Source organism: Doryrhamphus excisus, linkage group LG16 (assembly GCF_037039965.1).
Source record: "Doryrhamphus excisus strain RoL-2023G ecotype Guam linkage group LG16, RoL_Dexc_Guam_v1.1, whole genome shotgun sequence".
NCBI classification, from domain to species: domain Eukaryota; kingdom Metazoa; phylum Chordata; class Actinopteri; order Syngnathiformes; family Syngnathidae; genus Doryrhamphus; species Doryrhamphus excisus.
Window position 1 is genome coordinate 15294751 of NC_136372.1, and position 27757 is coordinate 15322507.

The 27757-nt window shown below is 38.7% G+C and overlaps 1 protein-coding gene across 8 annotated transcripts in view; it reads right to left on the reverse strand.

Moving 5' to 3' along the window:
• The window catches only part of elfn2b (extracellular leucine-rich repeat and fibronectin type III domain containing 2b), an 80804-nt gene that overhangs the window by 35539 nt on the left and 17508 nt on the right, over positions 1-27757 (reverse strand). Inside the window, exons 1-4 of one of the 8 annotated variants that reach the window (XM_058049951.2) lie at positions 25897-26184; positions 25776-25822; positions 25589-25670; positions 16142-16358 (exon numbers count right to left, since the gene is read on the reverse strand). The gene's annotated coding sequence lies outside the window, so the exon portion shown is untranslated. Of the gene's footprint in view, positions 1-16141; positions 16359-25588; positions 26185-27757 lie in introns of those variants that run through there. The other 7 variants (XM_078797567.1, XM_078797566.1, XM_058049952.2 and 4 more) reach the window with 7 other exon arrangements.

Sequence of the window (27757 nt, forward strand, 5' to 3'; positions counted from 1 at the left end):
ACTGATCAGATAATATTAGTATTTTCCCTCTATCAAGTGTCAGTGCTACAAAATATACAAAATATCCTAGCTACATATTTACAAGTATGGACGTGAATGGTAGCAACAGATAAAAAAAACTAGCGAGTCATTGAAGACGTGAACCTGTCAAGAGCGATGTGGTCCTAGGTTGACAGGTGGGTGGTGGGAATGCAGTACAGATAGGAAAAGAAATATAAAATAATAATATGCCAAGGTAGCAAGCTAACTTTTGAACTTATTTGCGTGGGCAGATGCTATTTCTTGCTATTGTTGGCCATGCATGCATGCATGGAGGCACATGAGCATATGGGTTGCGATGACAAGGAACAATAGTAACAAGTATTGCCAAAAAAAAAAAAAAAAACAGTGAGAGAGAGAGATGACTGCCATATTCTCACTCTTGTACGCCAAGTGCGCCTCGCTTGTATGCTGAAACAAAGATAAATATAAATGTCATATCTAACATGTACATATGCCTTTGTGGCTCTTTTTGGCACGGTGCTTGCTTTAAAGTCATTTTTTTTTATGTTTGAATCCAAAGCCAGAACAACAACAATATAAAAAAAAACACTCAACCCTGTACATGGATTGCTATTATCAAAAAATGTCAATTTACCAAAGTGTTTTCATTCTGTTCAGGCATTTGTTTTCCTTGTCTGTCAAACATAATAATACATTTGTGTAGCACATATTTTGACCTGACATCAAAAAGACGTTTTGTTTGACAACGCAGCTCGGAATGAGGCGAAAAAGGCACTTTAAGAGATTTCAACACAACGTTTCAGCCATATAAGCCATAAAAACTTTTTTGAAAAAATATTTTAATTAATAAAACCATCACTGTCTCATCGTTAAATACAGCAAAGTTAAATAAGTAGTAAAAATTCAAAAAATTTGACATTTTTTCCCCAAAATAAATCATTTTAAAGCAAATAAATGACTAAGTGGACTAAAATACAAATACAAGTCATTCAGAAGACACATTCAAAAGACGTCACCATATAATCTAAACTAGTCGATGGGTGTCAGAGCCAGGAAATACGATACAAAATAGGAAGTAAAAAAAAAAAATACAATAAGAAACATTGTTGATGCTAACTCGTGAGGCTATATTATGGCTTATTTATGTGTCGTATTACTATAATGGGTGATAGTAGTGACTATAGGGGTGTTATTTTATGTCTAGAAGGCTCTAATAATGTTAAACAAACATATTTCGAAAAGATTAGATTTCGATTTTTATCTGGTCTCATTTAACTGCAATAAAAAGGGATTTTGGCATAAATTTTTTACATTATAAATTCATGTTTAGACATATTCAGAATTTTATTATTTTTAAAAAATCAATGTAACAAATCAAATCTGAGGGGCAGTTTGGATATCAGCTCTCTTTAGGAAAATTCAGAAAATGTTCAGGTCGTCACTGAGCTAAAGTCTCACTGTTATTTGACGTATATTTGTTTAGAAATTATTGGTTAAAATGAAAATTCTCCAACTTTTGGCGTGTTTGACTCAAGAGGTTCCACTGAATTTGTTTCATCATAAATCCAATAGTGGCCGCTAAGCCAGAATAACAAAAAAAGCAAAATAGGAAGTAAAAAAAAAAATACAATAAGAAACACTGTTGATAATAATGTGTGAGGCTATATTATGGCTTATTTATGTGTCGTATTACTATATTGGGTGATAGTAGTGACTATAGGGGTGTTATTTTATGTCTAGAAGGCTCTAATAATGTTAAAAAAAACATATTTCAAAAGATTAAATTTCGATTTTTATCTGGTCTCATTTAACTGCAATAAAGAGGGATTTTGGCATAATTTTTTTTACATTATAAATTCATGTTTAGACATATTCGAAATTAAAATATTTTTTAAAAAATCAATGTAACAAATCAAATCTGAGGGGCAGTTTGGATATCAGCTCTCTTTAGGAAAATTCAGAAAATATTCAGGTCGTCACTGAGCTAAAGTCTCACTGTTATTTGACTTATATTTGTTTAGAAATTATTGGTATTTTTGGGGTGTTTGACAGAGGTTCCACTGAATTTGTTTCATCATAAATCCAATAGTAGCTGCTAAGCCAGAATAACAAAAAAACAAAAAACACAGCCAATCAACATCTTAGACGAAGCGTACACAGCAGAAGACCCTCCTACCACCTTTTTAAAGATTAAGATGAGGTTGAAGACGAGGGGGAATGATGTAAAAAGCAAAACAGCCGGTGAAATCCAAACCACACGTCATGAAGTGTGTTATTATAATGGAATATGCTTGTCAGGGTTCAGTTTAATGTGCACGGGTCCGCAGTGCAAGTCTGAGCATAAGCTTGTAGCATAAGAAATGTATGAAGAGCATGTATGCAGCACAACGCATACACAATATAAAATTTTATACTCATGAATTCTTCACATCGTGTCCGAGTGCGTAGCCGTACCAGCAATCATCTTTGAGCAATATCTGCAACTGGCAAGGGCATCTGGTGTAAAAAATAAGATGCGACTGATTCCCTGTGGCGGGTTAAAAGTAGGTACCGGGCATTGGTATCTGAATATCACTATTAATAATCATTCATTCATTTTCTACCGCTTTTCCTCATGAGGGTCGCGGGGGTGCTGGAGCCTATCCCAGCTGTCTTCAGGTGAAAGGCAGGGCACACCCTGGACTGGTGGCCAGTCAATCACAGGGCACATATAGACAAACAACCATTCACACTCACATTCATACCTATGGACAATTTGGAGTCGCCAATTAACCTAGCATGCATGTTGTTGGAATAATTTTACTTTATTTTAGTTTTATTGTGTGCGACACTCATTGTTGTACTTTGTACAGAAAATGTTGAAATAGAATATTCCTGTTTTGTCCCCCCTCCCTTTATCCCAGCTGTCTTCGGGTGAGAGGCAGGGTACAACCTGGACTGGTGGCCAGCCAATCACAGGGCACATATAGACAAACAACCATTCACACTCACATTCATACCTATGGACAATTTGGAGTCGCTAATTAACCTAGCATGTTTTTGGAATGTGGGAGGAAACCGGAGTACCCGGAGAAAACCCACGCATGCGTGCGCGCTAACCACTCGATCAACCATGCAGCCCACTATTAATAATCACTAATTTTAATATTAGGGCTGCACGGTGGTCTAGTGCTTAGCGTGCAGACCACACAGCTAGGAGACCGGGGTTCAATCCCACCCTCGGCCATCTCTGTGTGGAGTTTGCATGTTCTCCCTGTGCATGCATGGGTTTTCTCCGGGTACTCCGGTTTCCTCCCACATTCCCAAAAAGTACAAACAAAGTACAAGAATGAGTCTTGCACACAATAAAACTAAAATAAAGTAAAATTATTCAAACAACATGCATGCTAGGTTAATTAGCGACTCCAAATTGTCCATAGGTATGAATGTGAGTGTGAATGGTAGTTTGTCTATATGTGCCCTGTGATTGGCTGGCCACCAGTCCAGGGTGTACCCCGCCTCTCGCCTGAAGACAGCTGTGATAGGCTCCAGCACCCCCCAGCGACCCTCGTGAGTATAAGCAGTAGAAAATGAATGAATAATTATAATATTAATGAACCACAGTATGTTATGTTTATTTTCAAGGCTGTTAAAGGTATTCATTTACTGTAAATAACACCTAGCTGTCGTTACCGTACTCAAAGCGCTTTAATACCTCATTCGCCCACACACACACAATGATGGAGGAGGCTGCCAAACAAGGTGGCAAGCAGCTCATCAGGAGCAATTACGACCACTCTGCTTCCTGACCTGTGCAGCCTGGAGAATAGTGGTGCCAGTATCAGTCAATGCTGTGCACTCACCAACTAGCATCGCTTTAGCAAAAAAAAAAAAAAGGGGGGGGGGGGGGGGACTACACGACTAATTTAAGCAACCTTTCCCTATTTACTGACCGATCACATTCTAGGCTACCTAAATAATCTAACCCTGACATGGTTCTTAGGTCTGAAATAACACAAGGCTAGGTCTCAGACGACAGGCTAGTCCTCATTTAGTGTTCCACTTTCTACACATATATGTGTGTGTGGGGGGGGGGTATAAAAAAATACTGCATAGACAGACTTTTTAATAGCACAGATGCTTAGAAGGCACAGCACAAGGCGACAATGAAGGCAAAAATGTTGACGCCCCCCCCATCCCACCCCGGAATCAGAGCTCACCGTGTTCTTGTCAATGAATGTGAAAAGTCAACATCGAGATGAGTCGTTTGCTTGTTCAACCGAGGAGCTGTAATCCTTCACCGACAGAACGTGAAAACATAATTCAATAGTCGCAGGCACTTATTTTGAGCTCAAAAACGAGCCTCGGGTTTGTTTTGAGAGTCTACCTGCTGCTGTCTGTCACTTGTTTTTATGTGTAGTCTTATATAAACATGCATAAGTACATAGAAAGGAAAAACCTGTTCATTTTGAGGACCGTGTTTTTCGGTATGTAAGTCCTGGGGGCTTTTTGTAAAAAAAATATTTCTAATATACTATGTGTCTGTAAGTAATGTGCAACTATAATGACATGATAGCTGTGTGGACTGAGACATGTTTTGGCGTGAAAATTTGGCTTATTGATACATTTCTACACACTACGATGCATTCAGGCGTCACGAAGTGTGTTCTTCCGGAGCATTTTGATATTTATTTAATGGGAATGTTGTTTGTTGTATCCATTCATTCATTCATTCATTCATTTTCGACCGCTTAGCCTCATAAGGGTAACAGGGGGAGCTGGAGCCTATCCCAGCTGTCTTCAGGCGAGAGGTGGGGTACACCCTGGACTGGTGGCTAGCCAATCACAGGCCACATTTTTAGAATGTGGGAGGAAACCGGAGTACCCGGAGAAAACCCACGCATGCACGGGGAGAAGGTGCAAGAGATGGCCGAGGGTGGAATTGAACTCGTGTCACCTAGCTGTGAGGACTACACGCTAACCACTTGAACACCGTGCAGACTTCTTATAAACTTTAATTCATTCATTTTCTACCGCTTATCCTCACAGGGTCGCTGGGGGGTGCTGGAGCCTATCCCAGCTGTCTTGGGGCGAGAGGCGGGGTACACCCTGGACTGGTGGCCAGCCAATCACAGGGCACATATAGACAAACAACCATTCACACTCACATTCATACCTATGGACAATTTGGAGTCACCAATTAACCTAGCATGCATGTTGTTGGAATAATTTTACTTTATTTTAGTTTTATTGTGTGCGAGATTCATTGTTCTACGCCCCCCTCCAAGTGCACATTCATTCATTAATTTTCTACCGCTTATCCTCACGAGGGTCATGGGTATGCTGGAGCCTATCCCAGCTGTTTTCCGGGCGAGAGGCGGGGTACACCCTGAACTGGTGGCCAGCCAATCACAGGGCACATATAGACAAACAACCATTCACACTCACATTCATACCTATGGACAATTTGGAGTTGCTAATTAACCTAGCATGTATTTGGAATGTGGTAGGAAACCGGAGTACCCGGAGAAAACCCACGCAAGCACGGGGAGAACATGCAAACTCCACACAGAGATAGCCGAGGGTGAAATTGAACCCTGGTCTCCTAGCTGTGAGATCTGCGCTAATGTAATATTTTTGTATATTTTTTCAATGAAATCTGCATCACCAATACAAATTAGTAGCACAGTCCAAATCCTTATGTACCTAAGAGTGAGGGGATTTAACATCAGTTTGGTGGCGATAAGCCAGCAAATCAAGTGAGAGAGAGAGAGAGCGAATGTGAGCGAGCGAGGGAGACATGCCCCATATGCAGCGAATCGTACATGTTACATAAGATGACCCACTGCTGTAATCAGATCAGTATGCTTCAAAAACCCAATCCAGAAGCTAGTGCAAAACAATCAGAAAGCCCAAGAAACGTTTCTCCCCTATGGGGGATTCAGCAGAACCTCAGCAGGCTTGGGGGGGGGGGGGGGTTTCTTTGACGGGTTGCAATAGTGTAGTGTGTAGTGAGCGTGTGCATTGATGTATTTTTAATGCACACGAGGATCTCTCTGGTCCCTGTAATGCCTTATTCACCATTCTGCACGAAGAACAGAGGTAAGGGAAGGAGTGGGGTGGGGGGTGGGGGGGGCTTGGAGAGCAGAGTATCAGAGACCTGCAGAGTGTGAGAGTGTAGGAGCTGCCTGCCTGTCACATCCAGCACATACCATTCACAACACTTTTTGGTTATTCATGATAACTAAACCCACCACTGGGATATGCTGTATAAACACTTCACTTCTTTGAGTTAGATGTGTGTGTCTCTGCGTGCACACGTGCGCGTGCACGCCGCCTATACAGTCAATGCAAATCCTTATACATGGGAATCTTCTGTGTGGAATTCATCCATTCTACGTTCTGCCGTCTCAGATGAGGCCTTATTTGGTAATGGTAATGGTTTTAATTTCATTTGAACATGCATCAGGTTACAATTGAATGCATCCCATAATCAGTTTACAGTTCCACATGTCCAAAAGGAGTAGGAAGAAGCAAAGCTTATTAAATCCTACCCCTCCATCTGGTACTTTTACAATCAGTAACTGTTACATTTGTTCACTTCCTGCTTTCCTAATATAATTTTGATTACTATTTTTTTGTCACGTACCGGAGTACGAGGTGATATGACCATACAATGACATAATGGTTACCATAGTATCTGGTACTTTTACAATCATTAACTGTTACATTTGTTCACTTCCTGCTTTCCATAATACAGTTTAAGGTTTTTTTTAATAATTATTATATTTGGTTTTTTTTAATGTACCTCGTACCAAAGTATGAGGTGATATGACCATCCAATGACATAATGGGTACCATAGTAAGTGTCAATATAGTGATATATATATAGCACATCATCAGTAACTGTTACATTTGTTTACTTCCTGCTTTCCTCATATAATTTTAATTTAATTTAATTTTAATCTTTGGAATTTTATTAAAAATTAGTAATAACATTTTAATTAACTAATTAAATTTAATTAACTTAATTTTATTCAGTTTTATTGATAATTTTTTTTGGTCACTTACTGAAGTACGAGGTGATATGGTAATCAGTAACTGTTACATTTGTTCACTTCCTGCTTTCCTAAAATAATTTTCATTTATTTTAATTTTATTTAATTGTAATCTTTTTAATTTTATTAAAAATTAATAATTACATTTTAATTAACTAATTAAATTTAATTAACTTAATTTTATTCATTTCTATTGATTATTGTTTTTTGGGTCATGTACTGAAGTAGAGGTGATATGATAATCAGTAACTGTTACATTTGTTCACTTCCTGCTGTCCATAATACAGTTTGAGGTTTTTTTGTTTGCTTTTTTGATAATGTACCTTGTACCGAAGTACGCGGTGATATGACCATCCAATGCCATAATGTGTACCATAGTAAGTGTCAATATAGTGATATATATAGCACATCATGACTGGTTCAAGACTCTTCATCCTTGTATTTAGCAAACATCAACTGCTTGTATTGTTTCTTGAATTGGCTCATCGTTGTGCATTGTTTGAGTTCCTTACTCAATCCATCCCATAGTTTGATTCCACATACTGAAATGCTATGGCTTTTTAACGTAGTCCTAGCATATAAGTGTTTCAAATGTAGTTCTTCCCTGAGATCATATTTCTCCTCTCTTGTGGAGAAGTATTGGATAACAAGTATTGGTTCTTGTCTCAGGAAAAAGAAAGACTAACATTTGCAAAGACCCAAGTGCACATTGAGCTCATAGTCTTAAATCAAAGCTGTGTGAATTGGAGCATGTCACTTTTATGTTGGCTACAGTGAACCTAAATCATGTGAAGGAGTCTTCTCAAAAAGAAACGGGAGCCTTTAAACACGTTATTTATTACCTGAGTGGCAGATGATAGATTTGCAAGTTAATTTAGTCCATTCACGCTATCAGCAAGCTGAGCTTCTGTGTGTGTTTTTTTTTACATCTGATCATCACACGATGCTCCTCTCTTTTGATTTCGATGAGCACACGCTGCGCACAGTATCTCACAAGCTGGGCTTTTATTTATCCTGTGATTATTTGGAATGCAAACTGAAAATAAGGCCGGCTTGCCAAGTGGCCCGGCTTCTGGATACATTTGTGAGTCGTCAGTTGGGATGCGAGATGCTGGATGAGCTCTGAAGAAGCGAGTTGTTGTTTTTTTTTTTCCCTCACATGCTGATCGGGATGTGAAGGGCATTGTTTGGTTTCTCTTTGCACCTCCTGTGTATTCTTAGAAATGCATGTGCATCAGACAGCACAATTTCAAATTGTGCAATTATATATATATATATATATATATATATATATATATATATATATACACTGTGAGACGAGGGGTGGACGGGACAGGATGATTGGGCGATGAAGGAGGGGGAGAAAGGGGAACGACAAGAGGAGAGGGGAGGGAAACTCCTAAACTCCTAATGAAGGAACATATTATGGAACTGTTAAAAAAAACCTAGCATACATTTGCATAAGTAAACACATTTTTTACATAACATAAACACAAGACTAGTATAAACTATACAATAAGTTGCACAGTGTTCGAGTGGTTAGCGTGTAGACCTCACAGCTAGGAGACCTGAGTTCGATTCCAACCTCGGCCATCTCTGTGTGGAGTTTGCATGTTCTCCCCGTGCATGCGTGGGTTTTATCCGGGTACTCCGGTTTCCTCCCACATTCCAAAAACATGCTAGGTTAATTAGCGACTCCAAATTGTCCATAGGTATGAATGTGAGTGTGAATGGTTGTTTGTCTATATGTGCCCTGTGATTGGCTGGCCACCAGTGTACCCCGCCTCTCGCCCCAAGACAGCTGGGATAGGCTCCAGCATACCCATGACCCTCATGAGGATAAGCGGTAGAAAATGAATGTGCACTTGGGGGGGCGTACAACAATGAATCTCACACACAATAAAACTAAAATAAAGTAAAATTATTCCAACAACATGCATGCTAGGTTAATTGGCGACTCCCAAATTGTCCATAGGTATGAATGTGAGTGTGAATGGTTGTTTGTCTATATGTGCCCTGTGATTGGCTGGCCACCAGTCCAGGGTGTACCCCGCCTCTCACCCAAAGACAGCTGGGATAGGCTCCAGCACCCCTGCGACCCTCGTGAGGATAAGCAGTAAAAAATGAATGAATGAATGTGCACTTGGAGGGAGGGGGGACAAAACAGGAATATTCTATTTCAACATTTTCTATACAAAGTACAACAATGAATCTCACACACAATAAAACTAAAATAAAGTAAAATGATTCCAACAACATGCATGCTAGGTTAATTCGCAACTCCAAATTGTCCATAGGTATGAATGTGAGTGTGAATGGTTGTTTGTCTATATGCGCCCTGTGATTGGCTGGCCACCAGTCCAGGGTGTACCCCGCCTCTCGCCCAAAGACAGCTGGGAATGAATGAATTAATGAATATTACATTAATATTTCATGGAATGACTGTTTTTTGGATGGAGCTGGACAGTTGACTGCTACTAGCTGAAAACATGATGAAAGATAAAAGCAAATTTTTGTTGCTGTCAGCCTTCTGCAAGATAAATCATAAACTAGAACCTCAGAATCAAACGTTGTCTTGAGCTTTTTATCCTCTTCTCGTAACCGTCTGCGCCCCTTGGGGAAAGACCCTTGCCATGCTGCCATACGACTCGTCGTTCTTTTAGTGGTTGAGATTATGATTATGATAACTGGCCTCCATTATTGCCCCCATTCATTGCTCTTCAATGCAGAGATGTCAGTTTGAGGGACTTAACGGTTATTAAATGACATCAGATTTGACTTTGACATGGACAAATAATTACTGAGGTTAAACCATCTTCTCCAGCGCAACACCTCCCCTTAAATCATGCTGCGGACGTGATGAGACTCAACCTTGGGACAATTTGACACTTTGCTGCTTTTAGCGCTCCATTGGCAAAGACAAACTACAAGCATTAAAAACAAACATAAAAACTGTCTTACAAAGAGAGGAAAAGACACAAACTTTCAGAGTGTCAGCTCAAGGCCCAATCGATAATCCCATTATAGCTGAAACAACCTTTGTATTGGTTCGGACTGGGTTTTAAGGGCAACGGGTTTCGGAGGGGCAGCTCATAATTAAAAGGGGGATTTAAAAGATTGATGGCTTAATGGAGGTGATCAAGCAGTCGCACAATAAACTATACACAGATTCACATTTTGTTTTTGTCTCTTCATCCCAGCCCTTCCCAGCAAGTGCGTATTTACAATCTGTCATTAACGTCCAAATGGGGCCTTTTAGCCTGCTCCGATGTGTAGAGGGTGGAACGGGAAATGGGTGACATAAAGGGTTGTGCTTGAACAAGAATCACAAAATGGAGTTGTTTGGAAGCGACTAAAGGCTTTTTGGAGGTTTTACAAAGAGACGCCGTGTTCCCGAGTACATCACGAATGAAGCATCTTTGAAGCAGAGAATTAAAGTCCGGCCTGGCTGACAGGAAATAATGACTGAGCATATTTTCTTGATATGCTATAATTTCCGGTTAATAACACACTACTTTTTTCTTGTCCCCTAACCCTTGAACAGTAATATGTGATACTAATTTATGGCTAAAAAACAACATTTCCCATGATGCTTAGAGTGTGGCTTCAGGAAGTAGTCACATGCCAACACCAACAGGTTTTGAAATTCTGGACTGAATGTAGACGATAGCTCAAGCTAATGGCTAACTTGCTTAAAGACAGCAAAAAAGAGAGAGGCTGACAACGTGTGTGATTAAAGAATTATGAGGCTGTTATAATGTTATAATTTCCGGTGAATAAGCGACTATTTTTTTCTCGTGCTCTGAACCCTGCGGTTTGTACAGTAATATGTGATACTAATTTATGGTTAAAAACAACATTTCCCATGATGCTTAGAGTGAGGCTTTGGTTTGGCCATAATGTCACTCAAACTTTGCCACTTGATCTTCTGGCAAAACAACAAAAAAAGGGGGTGGGGCGTGACTGGCATATGTAATTTTCACATCAATTCCACCGAGTCTAGTCTGTGGTCTGATCAGGAAAATTGAATTTATTTTCTGTAATAATCCACTTTGTCGAGGCTACGTGTTTAAAAGTGAATTATATTCCTAAAATGTAGGTGGAGCAACAAAAAAAAACATCTAAGATATTGTCCTTAATAAATAGTATATGTGTGACTTTGTACTCTTCAAACGTTTTAGTTTTGTTGTGCTGCTCTGCAGACGCCATTACAGCACTCAATGTGATAAACTGCATTCAAAAAAGCTTGAATCCTTAAATGTAACATTTCCAGCTCCACTTAACTTGAGCCAGTCATCCATTTACTCCTGAGAAATGTTTTAAAAAGGTTCCTTTGGAGCTTCAGCGAGTTTCTCCGAGGCGGCAGCTCGCAGTGACTGGTGGTGCATATGAGGACACACGAGGCATGCCAGCGGAGGCCGTGAGAGTTTGCTGCGATGGATGTGCATCACACAAGGGTTTTTTTTTTTTTTTTTTTTTGCTTGAAACCAAATCTGACATTGGAGAACGGGGATCATCATGTGCATGTGTGATTTCACTTTTGGAACATTTCTCTGCTCAGCAAAGCAGAATAGACAGGTGAAAAAGGGAGGGAATTTGCGGGATTTTTGATCAAATATGAAATACTGAATAACTGTCTGGTATACGATAATTATTCAGCTATACAGTAACATAAAGAGCATACCTGGGAGGCTGAATACCCATATATAAACTACCATAACAAGCCAGCAAATCCAACAAGTAAGTTACAAATAAGCAAATTCACCGAGCTCCCGATCTTTCCTAATTTCTGAATACAGCCGTCCTTTGTTTATCGTGGTTAATTGGTTCCAGGTCCACCCACGACAAGTGATTGCTTAATGGAGGTGATCAAGCAGCCGTACAATAAACTATCCAGTAGTATCCAATAAAAATAAATGTAATATTTTGGTAGTTAGAGCATAGAAAACCTGTCTAAATAAGGTATTCACCATTATTAGAGCCCTGTAGGTATGAAATAACACCCCTATAGTCGCATCACTAATTGGCAGGCTATGCGCTCATAGCATATAGCGAGCTACCAAGCTAAGTAGTTTGTTGTAAACTTGTTCTAAAAGCCAAAAATGTACCACTTCCACACAAAATGTGAGGAAAACATTGTGTGGCTGACTCCATGCACTGCTAAGCTAAGGTAATGTCTCATCAGTGTAACATTACTGATGCCCAGAGTAGAATACTATGGAACTATATTTGACTATAATATTTTTGGCTAAGAGAGTGGTTAGGGGGCAGGCCCCACAGCTAGGAGACCAGGGTTCAACCCCACACCCTCTGTGTGGAGTTTGTGGGTTTTCTCCGGGTACTCCGGTTTCCTCCCACATTCCAAAAACATGCTAGGTTAATTGGCGACTCCAAATTGTCCATAGGTATGAATGTGAGTGTGAATGGTTGTTTGTCTATATGTGCCCTGTGATTGGCTGGCCACCAGTCCATGGTGAACCCCGCCTCTCGCCCGAAGACAGCTGGGATAGGCTCCAGCATACCCATGACCCTCGTGAGGATAAGCGATAGAAAATGAATGAATGTTCACTTGGGGGGAGGGGTGCCTACAGCAATTAATCTCACACACAATAAAACTAAAATAAAGTAAAATTATTCCAACAACATGCACGCTCGGTTAATTTGCGACTCCAAATTTATCCATAGGTATGAATGTGAGTGTGAATGGTTGTTTGTCTATATGTGCCCTGTGATTGGCTGGCCACCAGTCCATGGTGAACCCCGCCTCTCGCCCAAAAGACAGCTGGGATAGGCTCCAGCACCCCCACGACCCTCGTGAGTATAAGCAGTAGAATATGAATGAATGAATTTTTGGCTAACATTAGGCTATAGTCAACCATAAAACGATCATTTACAGAGATAAATATGGGCTCACTATTTGGCAAGCCACTGGTATTTCTTGCCATCTTTATCCAATGACTCATTGCAATCTAATCAGGTTGTTGTAATAAACATTCCTTTGAAAAATTAAACATACGTATTCGAGTACACTTGTTTTGAACTGGTGGTGATTTTCCATGTCCCACTGACAGCCCATAAGAATAATAATAATAAATCATCTTAAAGCACCGGGTATAAAAAAAACACAAGCTTTTTGAAAAACTATTAACCGACTGATGTTCCTTTCCATATTTTTCATCTCTCCCCAACAATAGCAATTAGTACAAATTCCTCTGATGCTGTCACTTCATCTTGGCGATAAAGAATGCAAACGAGAGGGAGGTTGCTGTTGGGTTTTGTTGGGGCGGGATGAAAAACAGAAGAAGAAGTAATTACAACAATTATTTCTTTTACTTTTCATCCCGGGCCTGACACGTTAGTGCATGGCACAGTCACACAGGAAGCAGATATAATAGCGGCGGTAATTGCAATGCTGTCAGCGCAAATGATAGCAGTGCAGATGAAATAAGTGCAATAAAGCAGTGAAGGAGTTCTAATACACGCATGTGAGCGAACGCTAATTTCCGCTTTTCTGCGCTGTATGCTCTGTTTAAAGTTGAAAGAGGGTGACAATGTCCACGGAAATGAACACTTGTGGGGTTATTATGGCGGAAAAGGGATCATGCGTGACTTTACCTTAGCTTCATCACATACCACTGACCCCAAATGTTACTCATACATTTACAATAGTTGACGACAATGCTCTAGATCAGGGGTCAGCAACCTGCGGCTCCAGAGCCGCATGTGGCTCTTCAGCCTCTTTATTGTGGCTCCCTTTGCGATGCTTGAATAGTTTTAACACCCGAGTGGGGAAAATGCACGTCTTTTGTAATGAGTTTTAAAAAATCCAACTTTGTCTGAGACCATGAATGCATCCTGAGTGAGTTCTGACTGCTATCCAGTTCAGTACATGAAGAAAAACAAGTAATACTTACCTACAAATCTAAAAAATAAATTTGAGATAATTTAAAAACAGCGGCATGGGAACTTGTTTTTACGTTTACAGTAGTTTACACATACATTTATGTAAGTTTATCTCCAAAACTAGCAAGAGTACTCCAACTCGTCTTTTCTTATCTGAACTACTTTGATACCCCCAAATTCCCTCCAATGTTGTTTTAAACATACTATATGTTTTGCGGCTCCACGCTATTTTTCTTCAGTGGGCATTGGGTAAAATGGCTCTTTTCATAGTAAAGGTTGCCGACCCCTGCTCTAGATGGGGGGGGGGTTTAAATGTAGCACAGTGAGCGTCTCCTCACAGAACATAAAAAGGTTATGGTCACCCCCCCAAAAAAAAGATTTTCTGCTCAGTCCAGAATCTGTTTATTCTCTCAACGTAGGAACTGAAAATCGATTTTCCTTTCACATAACTGAAGTTATCGTATCGTCGGATTGAAAAAAAAAAGTGTTTTTCTTTATTTTCTTTCAAGAGGCTGCACACGTCCTCTCAAGTCTTCAGGTTCCTGCTCAGGATGATCTTACAGTCTCGAAATGTGTTTTTCTTCAAATTGCCTGCGATATAAATGTTTTTCTTGATTCCAAACACAATTTTTAATAAAGTTTTCAGTATTATCCCAATAATAACATTTTATAGACACTTTATGGTGTCTCTGAGATCCTTCAAAATCATATTTTCTTCAAGTTGTCTAAGATATGAATGTTTTTCTTGATTCCAAACACATTAAAATTATTTTTTTGATAAAGGTGTTCAGTAATATCCCAATAATAACATTTTACAGACACTTTTTGCTGTCACTGAGATCCTCGAAATATTATTTTCTTCAAGTAGTCTGAGATTGGAATCATGAAAAACATTCATAACACAATAAAATTTGTTTTTGATAAAGGTTTTTAGTAATATCCCAATAATAACATTTTATGGGCACTTTTTGGTGTCTCTGAGATCCTTTAAAATATTATTTTCTTCAAGTTGTCTGAGATATGAATGTTTTCTTGATTCCAAATACAATTAAATGATGTTTTTGATAAAGGGTTTTTAGTAATATCCCAATAATAACATTTTACAGACACTTTTTGGTGTCTCCAAGATCCTTCAAAGTATTATTTTCTTCAAGTTGTTTGAGATATTAATGTTTTTCTTGATTCCAAACACTATTAAATTATGTTTTTGATAAAGGCGTTCAGTAATATTCCAATAATAACATTTTACAGACACTTTATGGTGTCTCCAAGATCCTTCAAAATCATATTTTCTTTAAGTTGTTTGAGATATTAATGTTTTTCTTGATTCCAAACACAATAAAATGATGTTTTTGATGAAGGCTTTCAGTAATATCCCAATAATAACATTTTACAGACACTTTTTGGTGTCTCCAAGATCCATTGAAATATTATTTTCTTCAAGTTGTCTGAGACATGAATGTTTTTCATGATTCCAAACACAATAAAATTATGTTTTTGATAAAGGTTTTCAGTGATATCCCAATAATAACATTGTTTTTCATGATTCCAAACACAATAAAATTATGTTTTTGATAAAGGTTTTCAGTAATATCCCAATAACAACATTTTACAGACACTTTTTGGTGTCTCCAAAAACCTTCAAAATCATATTTTCTTGAAGTTGTCTGAGATATGAATGTTTTTCTTGATTCCAAACACAATAAAATGGTAGTTTATTGATAAAACAGCTTTAATTAATATCCCAAATGTGACTTCTTAGAGCCTTTGGTCACTTTCTGGTGTCGCTTCCAGCTGAAAGATTCCCATTTAACAAATTAAAAACACTCCAAATTTGACCCCCTCCTGAATAAATTGCTGTACATGTCTTCTTTCCACCTTGTGCTTTGAATATAAATTATTTTCTTCAACTTGTCTGGGGTATAAATGGTCTTCTTGATTCGAAACATATGAAATTAATATCCTACTCAAAATGTGACCTGCATATGGATAGTTTGGGGACATGCATAATTGCGGACTAATTACTATTATATTGTACATTTGGCCCATTGAGGTCCTTCCAGATGAGAACCTATTCCATTGTAGTGAATGACTTTTTAAAACAAACAAAACAGGCAAAAACACAGGACACCGTGTGTAAAAAAAATTATTCACAAATAATGAAAGAAAGTACTCACAATAGAAATAAAAATTCCTACCTGCTTCCCTTCTGTTGCCTACTGTGTCATCAGTGGGTTTTGTGAAAACAGAAACGTGCTTCTTCCTCTCGCCGAGCTGTCCTGCTGTGTATCCCTCATGAATTTATATATTTTTTGGAAGTGAAAGAAGGGTTTTGGTTGGCAAAGTGGAACAGGCAGGTTGGGTTGCTACCTTGTGTTGGACTCTCTTTTGGCCGTCACTTGTTCTGTCCGAGATCTAGAAATGAAAACAAAAAAGATTATACGGCGATTACTCGTATTTTATTTTATTATCATTATTATTATTTATCACAATTCATGCCAAAATGTTGCAGGAGGGCGGAGTGATATCAGAGACTATGAAGGGCAGACTCGCATGCCTCGACAGCCATGGCTGTTTGAATGAGGTGATGAGTATGTGCAGGACGTGGGATTTGGTTGAAGGACAGTTCATGCAGAAAGCTACTAATAAAGTACTCATTCATTCATTTTCTACTGCTTTTCCTCACGAGGGTCACAGGGGGTGCTGGAGCCTATCCCAGCTGTTTTCGAGGCGAGAGGCGGGGCACACCCTGGACTGGTTGCCAGCAAATCACAGAGCACAAATAAACAAACCATTCACACTCACATTCATACCTATGGACAATTTGGAGTCGCCAATTAACCTAGCATGCATGTTGTTGGAATAATTTTACTTTATTTTAGTTTTATTGTGTGCGAGATTCATTGTTGTACGCCCCCCCCCCCCAAGTGCACATTCATTCATTTGTTTTGTACCGCTTATCGTCACGAGGGTCATGGGTACGCTGGAGCCTATCCCAGCTGTCTTCGGGCGAGAGGCGGGGTACACCCTGGACTGGTGGCCAGCAAGGGCACATATAGACAAACAACCATTCACACTCACATTCATACCTATGGACAATTTGGAGTCGCCAATTAACCTAGCATGCATGTTGTTGGAATAATTTTACTTTATTTTAGTTTTATTGTGTGCGAGATTCATTGTTGTACGCCCCCCCCCCCCAAGTGCACATTCATTCATTCATTCATTCATTTTCAACCGCTTAACGTCACGAGGGTCATGGGTATGCTGGAGCCTATCCCAGCTGTCTTCAGGTGAGAGGCGGGGTACACCCTGGACTGGTGGCCAGCCAATCACAGGGCACATATAGACAAACAACCATTCACACTCACATTCATACCTATGGACAATTTGGAGTCGCCAATTAACCTAGCATGCATGTTGTTGGAATAATTTTACTTTATTTTAGTTTTATTGTGTGCAAGATTCATTGTTGTACGCCCCCCCCAAGTGCACATTCATTCATTCATTCATTTGCACAACCCAATGAGAGTCTGCCACACGTGGCACTGCTATGATAGGCTGTCCTTTTTTCAGCATTATTTCACAGGAAATGTGTCAAGGACGGTGTCTTTTTCTCAATGCTTTGATTCACTATTCCACATTCACATGCAGGGAAGCGTCGTCTGCGAGCTGAAATTGCAGGCGAGGTGCGTCGATGCGCTTGCACTCGAGTTGTTGTGCTCTGCTTAAATCACCAGGGAAGACAAGCGAGCGGTTTAATAAAGTCTAGCGGCACATCAGTAGGGTAAGAGTTAAGCGATGCCCCCCCCCCCCCCCCCCCCAAACCTCCAAGCGGTGTTATATATACGGTACACTTGAACACGGCACGCTACATATCAGTCAACGCACACCTTCAGCCATCAACACATGCCACACGGGTTCATCTATGAATAATTTGTTCAAATAGCTGTCAGAGGATCTGACATACAACCGCTTTCCCACTCTGCCTCCGCTCATATGTCTCCATCCTTATTTTTTCTCCCCTCCCTCCAGCATCTTCACCCTCTCCCCCACAAAACAAACACACGCAGCGTCAAAATCAGTTAGAGAGCACCAAAAGCGAGCAAGCTGTGACATCCCATTATCAACAACAACAACAACAACAACACTGGACTTATCTTGCTTTTTTGCCTTTGCAAGTGTAATAATAACAACGGGTGGAGCGCTGCCTTGCACAGGAGCACGGACTTGGACCAGACACACTCCAGTTCTCAAACAAACAGGCTTACATATAAAACGGGCTTTACGGCTCACTGTGGAGGCGGATTAATAGCGTTTTCCCCAGTGTGTGCTTACTGTCTGGGAGGAGGACAGTTCAAACATAAAAGTCCCCCCCCCCCGCTTCCTCCCCGTCTCTATTTATTTTTTCATGACTTACTTTTTAGGCTAAACTACTTAGAACAGTTTACACTTCCCTTGTAATACATTTCCTATGGTGCTTTATTGTGACATTAAATTACGCTTAAATCCAGTGTGTAATTTGTATGAATGTAATGGTCTTCAAAATCATCTAATACTCTTTAACAGGCTCAGATCATGTTGCCACGGGAGCTTTCACACACACACACACACACACACACACGTGCGCTCCCGCTGAGATGATGTTGAAAGTCACAATTTCATAACATAATAATAAGATGTTTGAATTATATGTTCAATCATGCACCAAAGCGGCAGTATAATGAGGGTTTGCATGCGTGTTGTGGAAGGGCTATAATTTCCCGGGCTATAAGCCACTATTTTTTTTCCCACACTATTAAAAAAAAACTAAAAAAAAAAAAAAACTCAAATTCCCATAATGCTTAGAGTGCTGAAACAGAACACAGAGCATTTCCATAACAGAAGCTAATATCACATGATTGATGTGTTTTGATCTTATAAATATTAAGTCATTTTGATCAAGAGTCGAGTTATTGACGCGAGCGTCTCAAAAACGAGTGACGCTGCGGAACACCGAGTGCACATGGGATTTGTGTAAATGTTGTTGTGTTATAAGGTGGATACCCATGGTTTATTGACAAGTGTGGATATGTACAGACACAATGTGGCGGCAAGATCAACACAAACACCACCTTCCTGTTTTGACATGAATTATTTATTGAATTCAACAGTGGTTTTAATCTTCTTTATAAAAATACTGCCGCTTGCAACATTCTTTGGATCCATTTTGGGTCATTTTGCAAGCGCAAAATTTTTCTCCAAAGAAAAGCGGATACATGTGGTGAGAAACGGTATTGAAGTTAAGAAATAACTCACGGCAAAACAAGAAGGGGGTTACCAGTGTTGATCTTGTTGCCGCATTACGTCTTTGTATTTGCATGATTTCTTGGAGGAAAATTTATTTGGTTAGAGTACGTTTTGGTTAGAGTTGGACCTTCTGGAAAGGATTAATGACTACGGTTTCACTGTACCGCAAAAATTTGTGAGTCAAAAGTCAATTCAAACAACAAATATTTCTAAGTCGACCTCAGGGGGTTACCAGTGTTGATTTTGTTGCCGCATTGTGTCTTTGTATTTGCATGATTTCTTGGAGGAAATTTTATTTGGTTAGAGTATGTTTTGGTTAGAGTTGGACCTTCTGGAAAGGATTAATGACTCTACGGTTTCACTGTACCGCAAGAATTTGAGTCGAAAGTCAATTCAAACAACAAATATTTCTAAGTCGACCTTAGGGGGTTACCAGTGTTGATCTTGTTGCCGCATTACGTCTTTGTATTTGCATGATTTCTTGGAGGAAAATTTATTTGGTTAGAGTACGTTTTGGTTAGAGTTGGACCTTCTGGAAAGGATTAATGACTACGGTTTCACTGTACCGCAAAAATTTGTGAGTCAAAAGTCAATTCAAACAACAAATATTTCTAAGTCGACCTCAGGGGGTTACCAGTGTTGATTTTGTTGCCGCATTGTGTCTTTGTATTTGCATGATTTCTTGGAGGAAATTTTATTTGGTTAGAGTATGTTTTGGTTAGAGTTGGACCTTCTGGAAAGGATTAATGACTCTACGGTTTCACTGTACCGCAAGAATTTGAGTCGAAAGTCAATTCAAACAACAAATATTTCTAAGTCGACCTTAGGGGGTTACCAGTGTTGATCTCGTCGCTGCATTCTGTCTTTGTATTTGAATGATTTCTTGGAGGAAAATTTATTTGGTTAGAGTATGTTTTGGTTAGAGTTGGACCTTCTGGAAAGGATTAATGACTCTACAGTTTCACTGTAATAATTTGAGAGTCAAAAGTCAATTCAAACAACAAATATTTATAAGTCGATCTCAGTGAGGTTATGTTAAAAAAAAGGGTTTGAGGACTATGCAAATTATATGGTGTAGTCACATGTTTGTGAAGTAAATATGTACAGTACATGTATGTATAGGTACTGTGTACCTTATGTAAAAACGAAAAATACACAGTTGCAATAAAAAAAAGTCAGTCGGGAATCGTTGCTAAGGAGAATCGGAGGCCTTCTTGTTATTACAGTCAGGTTTTAAGAGGTGACACCTGTGTCGCTATTCACAAAGAGTACTCATCCCCTCTCCTACTTATGTTTGCTATCGCCGTCTGCCTCTATTCCCCACTCGTCTGACGCATGCAAAGGAGCAGCTGTTAGACAATGAGATGGATTGGAAGCAAATCGGTAAAAACTAGTTGTAGTTGTCCACACATGAGATACTGTCTAACTAGAATCCAAAGCAAGCACTTCAGTGCAAGTTTTGAAACTGACTGGAGAGCTGGGTTAGCTCGTCTCAGCAAACATCCGGCAACTTTGGATGCATTTGGTCATCCGTCCAGTATTTGATCCACACGCTTGTACAGTAAGTTCCAGTGACTCAGGGTTGAGTTAAAGTGGTTTCCATCGGGCTTGAATGAAAATGAAAGAATTGAACCGCAAACTTTAAGCTTGGACATAATTCTAGAAACAAAACAGGTTATTATATAATAATCATGACTTCCTACTTGGTATAGGCATTATATTAACCCAAATATAAGACAGCTTGTTTCAGACAAAAAAATGAAGGAAAACTCATTTTCACATTTTCAATATCAAATAACTTGTAAATTGCAATAATATCATTTATTGTTTAATGACTGTCTTTCACTGATCAACAATGGCATCACTTTGCTGTTGTTCACTCACTTGATTTTTAGCGTGAATGACCAGAAGAAAAGCTGTGATTCACTTTCTAAAAAAAGTGGTTTGGCACCACCTTCTGGTTTGCATGTACACTTGGACCTCCGTTAGCACTATAATCTGTTCCAGAAGGTTAGACTCAAACCAAAACGTACTCTAACCAAATAAAGTTTTCGCATTAATTAAATCAAAATGTGAACACAACCTGTTTTTATGGTTATGGCTTGAATTCAAGTGTTTTTCTTTATCAAAATCGTAGCACTTATAGCCTTCTTTGGCGCCATGGTGGGTTATTTTAGGAATGGAATATTTTCCCTCTGCTTTAAACAATACATATTGAAGGCTTGTTGACCACAGGAAGTTATTGCCACACACACACATACACACAAAGGTTTTAGACTTAAACCAAAAAACACGCGAATGTACACTAACCGAGGTATAAACAGACTGTATAAATCTGTTGACCCCAAAAGTCTTTCTCAGACTTTTTTCTCTGGGGAAAAAAATACCATCAGTTGGGTAATTTATTAAAGATGGCGACAAATTGCAATTAACTGAAAATAAAATCATAAAAGATCCAATTTATTAATTATTTATTCAACACAATAAACAAGATTTAGGCGAATCCATACACTAAATAATCATCATTTTCTACAGCGACTACCCCGCCCAAGCCAACAACGCTACACCTTAGAGTGGTTTTGCTAGCGGAAATATGCACCACTGCAGTCGTCTTCAATCAAACCATATTAAAATACATCAATAAATCTCAAACAGGCACGAAAATGACTGAGTAAATATTCAGCCTGGGGGTACATCTTATGACTGAATTTATCCACACGACAGTTTTTACTGAACTAGCAATAAAAATGTCTTTTTTTTTCCTCTTCCTCTCCTCCAGATGGCCTTTATAACTCCACCACATCATACATGTGAGCTTTCAGACAAGGTCTTTATCATAAAAACACCAAATTCTTTGGATTTTCAAGCATAAAAAAGCCACAAGGGGAGTTCATCTGCCTGCAAGTAGTTAGGAACAGCATTTGACGTGATAAAATGGATAAAAAGCTAATACAGTAATCCCTTGTATTCGGCCATTTTTATGCTTGAAAATGTTTCATCTTGGTAAAAGATTGGTAAAAAAATTTCTGAAAGTGATTAAAAATTCACATCACAGTGTAGTGAGGGATGAGTGTACACAATTTAGTGTAGAAAGATGCAAAGATTGTGCTGTATTACAAAGTGATGTGTTCAAGTTTCTATTTTCAGGCAGAAAAAAAAGCATCTATATCTTAGCATGAGAGTATAATTGAATTAGCAGCATTATGATATGAATGTTGTTTATAGCGTGAAGGAACGATGAAGGACATAATTATTCATCAAGGACTTTCTACTCCAGGATGTATAGTACTTGATGGATCAATGGAGGCGTAATGCAAACATGCACGATACCCGTGAAGCAACCAACCTTGCTCAAGAGAAGTATAAAGTACTCCGAATCTCCCTAAATGATTTCATAAACGGTAATAAACCCGCAGGGTGCCAAAAAAAGACACACATTTAAGAGTGGGAGGCGAGCAGGTGTGAGGATAGCAGGTGTGCACGCTGAGCGGAGATGGAGCCCACATCTGGTGAACGCGTCGCCGCGGGTTAGATAACGAGGCTAAAGCCCGAACAAGATGTTGACTTACTTGCTTTCTGCTCTGCATGGGAATTTTTTATTTTTTTTTACTGCCAGTTAGACTTTATCACGGCACGGAGGGAAACAAAGTGGGGAGTAAAGGAAGTGTTAAAGCGATGCTTTACCCTCCACTTCCTGCTCGGGAGCTGTCAGAGTGGAAGGATTGGGAAGGTCGGGGGGCCACTGAAACGAGCGTCTAATGAAGAGCATCCATCTCCATCAGCATCCCATCTGTCTTTCTAGCTTTTAACCTTTTCAGGTGTGTGTCCTCAAAGTGGGCTATTCTTCCTGATATAATAATCAATTATACTCTATTGTCTATTATTAGTCCAAAAATATTGAAAGACAAGTTATATGTAGTATTGTGGTCACGAGGCATCAGTAGTGTTATGAAACATGACGTTAGAATACAGGACATTTCACACTGTATGGAGACTGGCTGAGATTAAATGTTTTTTCTCCTCTCATTCAGTGTGGAAGTGGTAAGTTTTTGGCTTCTTTGTCCTTATTCCCCACTTTCTTAAGTTTAGAATAAGTAAGTTCACAAGAATAATCATGTTTTTCACCTCTATCACAAAGTTGAGATGCAATTTTTGTCAAATTGGGCTGTGAAAAAAAAAATAAAAAAAATATATTATCGGAATAGTGTTGGTAAATTTAAAAAAAACAAAAACAGCTGTATTTTTATGAAAATAAAGTCAAAATATTAACACAAAAAATGTGCATTCTAATGAGAAAAAAGGTCTAGATATTAACACAAAAAATGTGTATTCTAATGAGAATAAAGCCAAAATATTAACTCAAAAATATGTGTATTCTAATGAGAAAAAGGTCAAAATATTAACACAAAAAAGTGTGTATTCTAATGGGAAAAAAGTCAAAATATTAACACAAAAAAATGTGTATTCTAATGAGGATAAAGTCAAAATATTAATACATAAAAATGTGTATTCTAATGATAATAAAGTCAAAATATTAACACATAAAAATGTGCATTCTAAAGAGAAAAAAGTCAAACTATTAACACAAAAAATGTGTATTCTAATGAGAATAAAGTCCAAATATTAACACAAAAAATGTGTATTCTAATGAGAATAAAGTCAAAATATTAACACAAAAAATGTGTATTCTAATGAGAATAAAGTCAAAATGTTAACACAAAAAATGTGTATTCTCATGAAAAAAGTCACACTTTTACTACAAAAAAATCATAATATTACAAGGACAAATGTATTTTCACAAGCATTGGGTAATTTTTTTAAGGCTGTACTATGCAAAACAAAACACAGTAAAGTTTGATTTTTTTTTTATTAGGTTGGGTGTAAAGTTGTAACATTATGGGAATAAAGTCTAAATTTTATAGTCATAATAGCACAAGAAAACATTAAAAAATATATTTAAAAAGACAGCTGAAGTATTCATCATATGTTAGCACGTGAAATAGCCCAAAGACAAGGACAAAGGAGACAACAAACTGCGTTTTCTGTAGGAAACGGCTTTCTAAGTGCAAATGACCCATTTTTCAAAAGAGCCAGTTTACCAGGTTATTGTCATTTCATATTTTCTTGACCTTAACCCTCTTTTTCTCGCTTCATTATTTTCTTTACATTTGGAAGACCGTGGTATTTCGAAAGGTTGACTTTCGACATCCGCCCACTGTAAAACCGAGAGAGAGAGAGAGCGAGAGAAGGAGAAACTGGTGAAAAGATGACGACCCTGACATCAGGACCCGCTCCGGGGAGCTAATTCACCTAAAGTGTTCGCTGTGTCGTTATTTTATGCATTTATGTTTGTGTTGCCTCGCAAATGAGTCTGCTGAATCACGAGTCTGACCTACAAGGAAACCTCACAGCGTGCGTCACTGGAAAAAATAAAATAAAATAAAAAATATAACATGCACGCTGCCATATGTGCTCAGTGCGGGTAAACTTGAGCGAACTGGAGGTGCAATGCATGCAGGGAAATTGCCTGGTATATAATGAGGGCGCAAGAGTTCAGCAATGGCCGACAGTGTTTCTCATAAACATATGCAAACACACAATCACACTCCTGTCACGCCACAATAATCCCTCAGGCATGAATGAGCTACTTTACCCCCAGAGAGGTCATCGTGAGCCGTTTGTGTCTCTCTTCATCACTCAGGCACCGCTGGTTCTTTTTTTTTTTTTTTTTTTTGCATACACAAATGCACTCCGTTAAAAAAAGACTCTTAGCCAATTTTTTGGTCAAATTGGATTTTTTTTGTGACATTTAGACATTAAGACATTACCTTTGCCTGACATCCACTTTTATTCTATTTGATAAAAAGCAATAAAGGCTCATTTAGTGCATATTAGACCTGGTCCATGTTCAAAACCACCAGACCGAGACCTCCCAAATCTGGACTGAATTAATGTACAAACACAAAAGGTTCATAAAAACACCATTTGTGATTGGTGAAACCAAAAGTTAGGTTCAAATAACATCTTCACAAATCATAAATTATGTTTTCATGAACATTTGAGTTGTGTAGATTATTCCAATCCAGATATGAAAGGTCTCGCTCTAGAGGTTTTCAAAGTGGACCAGTTCTAATATGGCTTAGAGCACAAATCAGGAACCTTTTTGGCGAAGAGAACCATAAAAAACACATATTCTAAAATGCATTTCAATGAGACCGACATATTTTTAAACATTGAATACAACAAAACATATGCATTTTGAAGCAAGAACAACCATTATGGATTCACGAATGTATTCATTTTAATAAGATTGCTATACTGAAGCTTTCCAATAATGAAATAAAACCACTTCTTACCATTAAAGCAACTTCCGGTGCTGTCATCAAAAGAGCCACAAATAGCTTCCCAGCCATAGGTTCCCTAGCCTGAGCTCAGAGGCTGAAAACACAGAGAAATGTACCTTTACTGCATTTACATAAATAAGAGTAATTTTTTAGGTAATATCTTACCTAAAATAAATCAAATGCGTCGTATAAAACATACCATGACGACAAAAACTTCCAGCACGTCAATTCCACCTTAAATTCCCCCTTAAGTGTCGAACCGGAAGCCAACTTTATTATTAGATCCAATACAAAAACGCTACCGTTAGCCGTTAGCTTACCTGTGGGATTGTTCCTGTCCCTGATACTTGGTTGTATTGCAGTTTAATCAACTAGCGATACAATCTATGTCGAAAAATGAGGCACCGACAAGATAAACGCACAAAAAAACACATTCTACTCCTCGGACAACACTTCTCACTGTTTGCTAAGTAGCCACCTCCACCTGTCCATTGGAGATGTTCGCGTATTGAACGAGTCGTTCAAAACTCGGGACGGTTTCAATGAATTGAGAGTCACGGGTGCTGGTCTCTGTTAACTCTTTCACTTACATTCTTCTATCACAAGCCTCAATTTAAAAAAGGGAAATCAGGCAACATTGGAGTCATTTCAGAGTGTTATTAAATGCGAAACAAGTCAGGGGAGGCGACGGAAATGTATGCCGATGTGCTCTGTGGTGGGTGATTCGAGTAAATTGGGTAACCGATTCACGCAGGCTTCTGTGCATATGCTCCGTGACAAGTGATTCGACTGAATCGTGAACCCGAATCGATTCCACATGTGCAAGTTTCTACACATGAGATCTTCGAAGGGTAACACGAGAGAATCAAGTACCCGATTCACTTCAGTGAGTGGCTCATAGGAACGTATGTCAATCAGAGGAATAGAGTTTCCCCATTAATATTGTTTACTTTATAGACAGGAAAACAGGTTATGATACACATGTGTATCATTCAACTTTATCTTAATAAGATGTTCACAAAATATGTACACACATTAAAGGTATTCTCGATGAGTTAACAACAACCCCCCCCCACTTGCCAAAAACATGGTATGGTCCAGGCCTAGTTTCCTTAAAAAAACGTCACTTTGTTTACATTTTGACCAGTAGATGACACACATGTAAATATTGTGCCAGTCTTGACCAGTCTTTTTATTAAAAATATTATTAAATAGTCAAATTAATATTTTTTTAATAATACAGGCATAAGAAATAAATGAAAATGTCAAGTGATGCTACAGTGTTACCTTAATTTAGCACATAATAGTAAACATATTGTTGATCGAATACCTCTCTGATAGCATCAATAAAAATATGCCTTTTTTTTTTTGCTTCAAACAGGATATGATTCATGCCGCTTGCCTACCAATGAGATAATTACAATCATATTTTGGGAGATAAAAAAAAAAGAATGTGGTGTTATTTTAATTATAAATTCACTCTCACAGTCTCACCCGAACCCTGTGTAAGCTTTTGTCGCCTGTCTGGTGGATTAAGTGTGGAGCGCTTGTGGAATTTAAACCCCCCGGAGTGTGCACGCTGCATGTCTGGCACGTGCCTGCTAGTTTTGGCCACCACGCTGACTGACTGATTCCTCTGTGAACTGACTTCATAGACTACAACCGCCTGATGAATACAGTAAATATACCCTACAATTTGGGTATGGGCATTTGGTTATGTTTCAGATATGCTTCATGAGAGAAAATACTACTTCCTGGTTCTTGTTACCACGTTGCTATGGCAAAAGTAGTCAATGATCATACAACTTGAAAGGCCTACAAATCAGCTCAGGGCTCTAGCTTATCCTCACAAGGGTCGCGGGAGGTGCTGGAGCCTATCCCAGCTCTCTTCGGGTGAGAGGCAGGGTACACCTGTAGGTGGAATACATTAAAACAGACTGTTTTAAACTACACATTTTAACATTATTAGAGCCCTTTAGACATGAAATAACACCCCTATAGTCACCTTTATACTCTTATTACCTGATATAGTAGACATAATAAGAGAAAATTGTCCAGTTAATGTAACATTAGTGACACTTAGTGACCAGTGTGAAATACTACATATCATTGTGTCTTTGAATGCATCTTTTGAATGCTTAATATTTGTATTTTATACTTTTTACTAATAATAGGCCATAT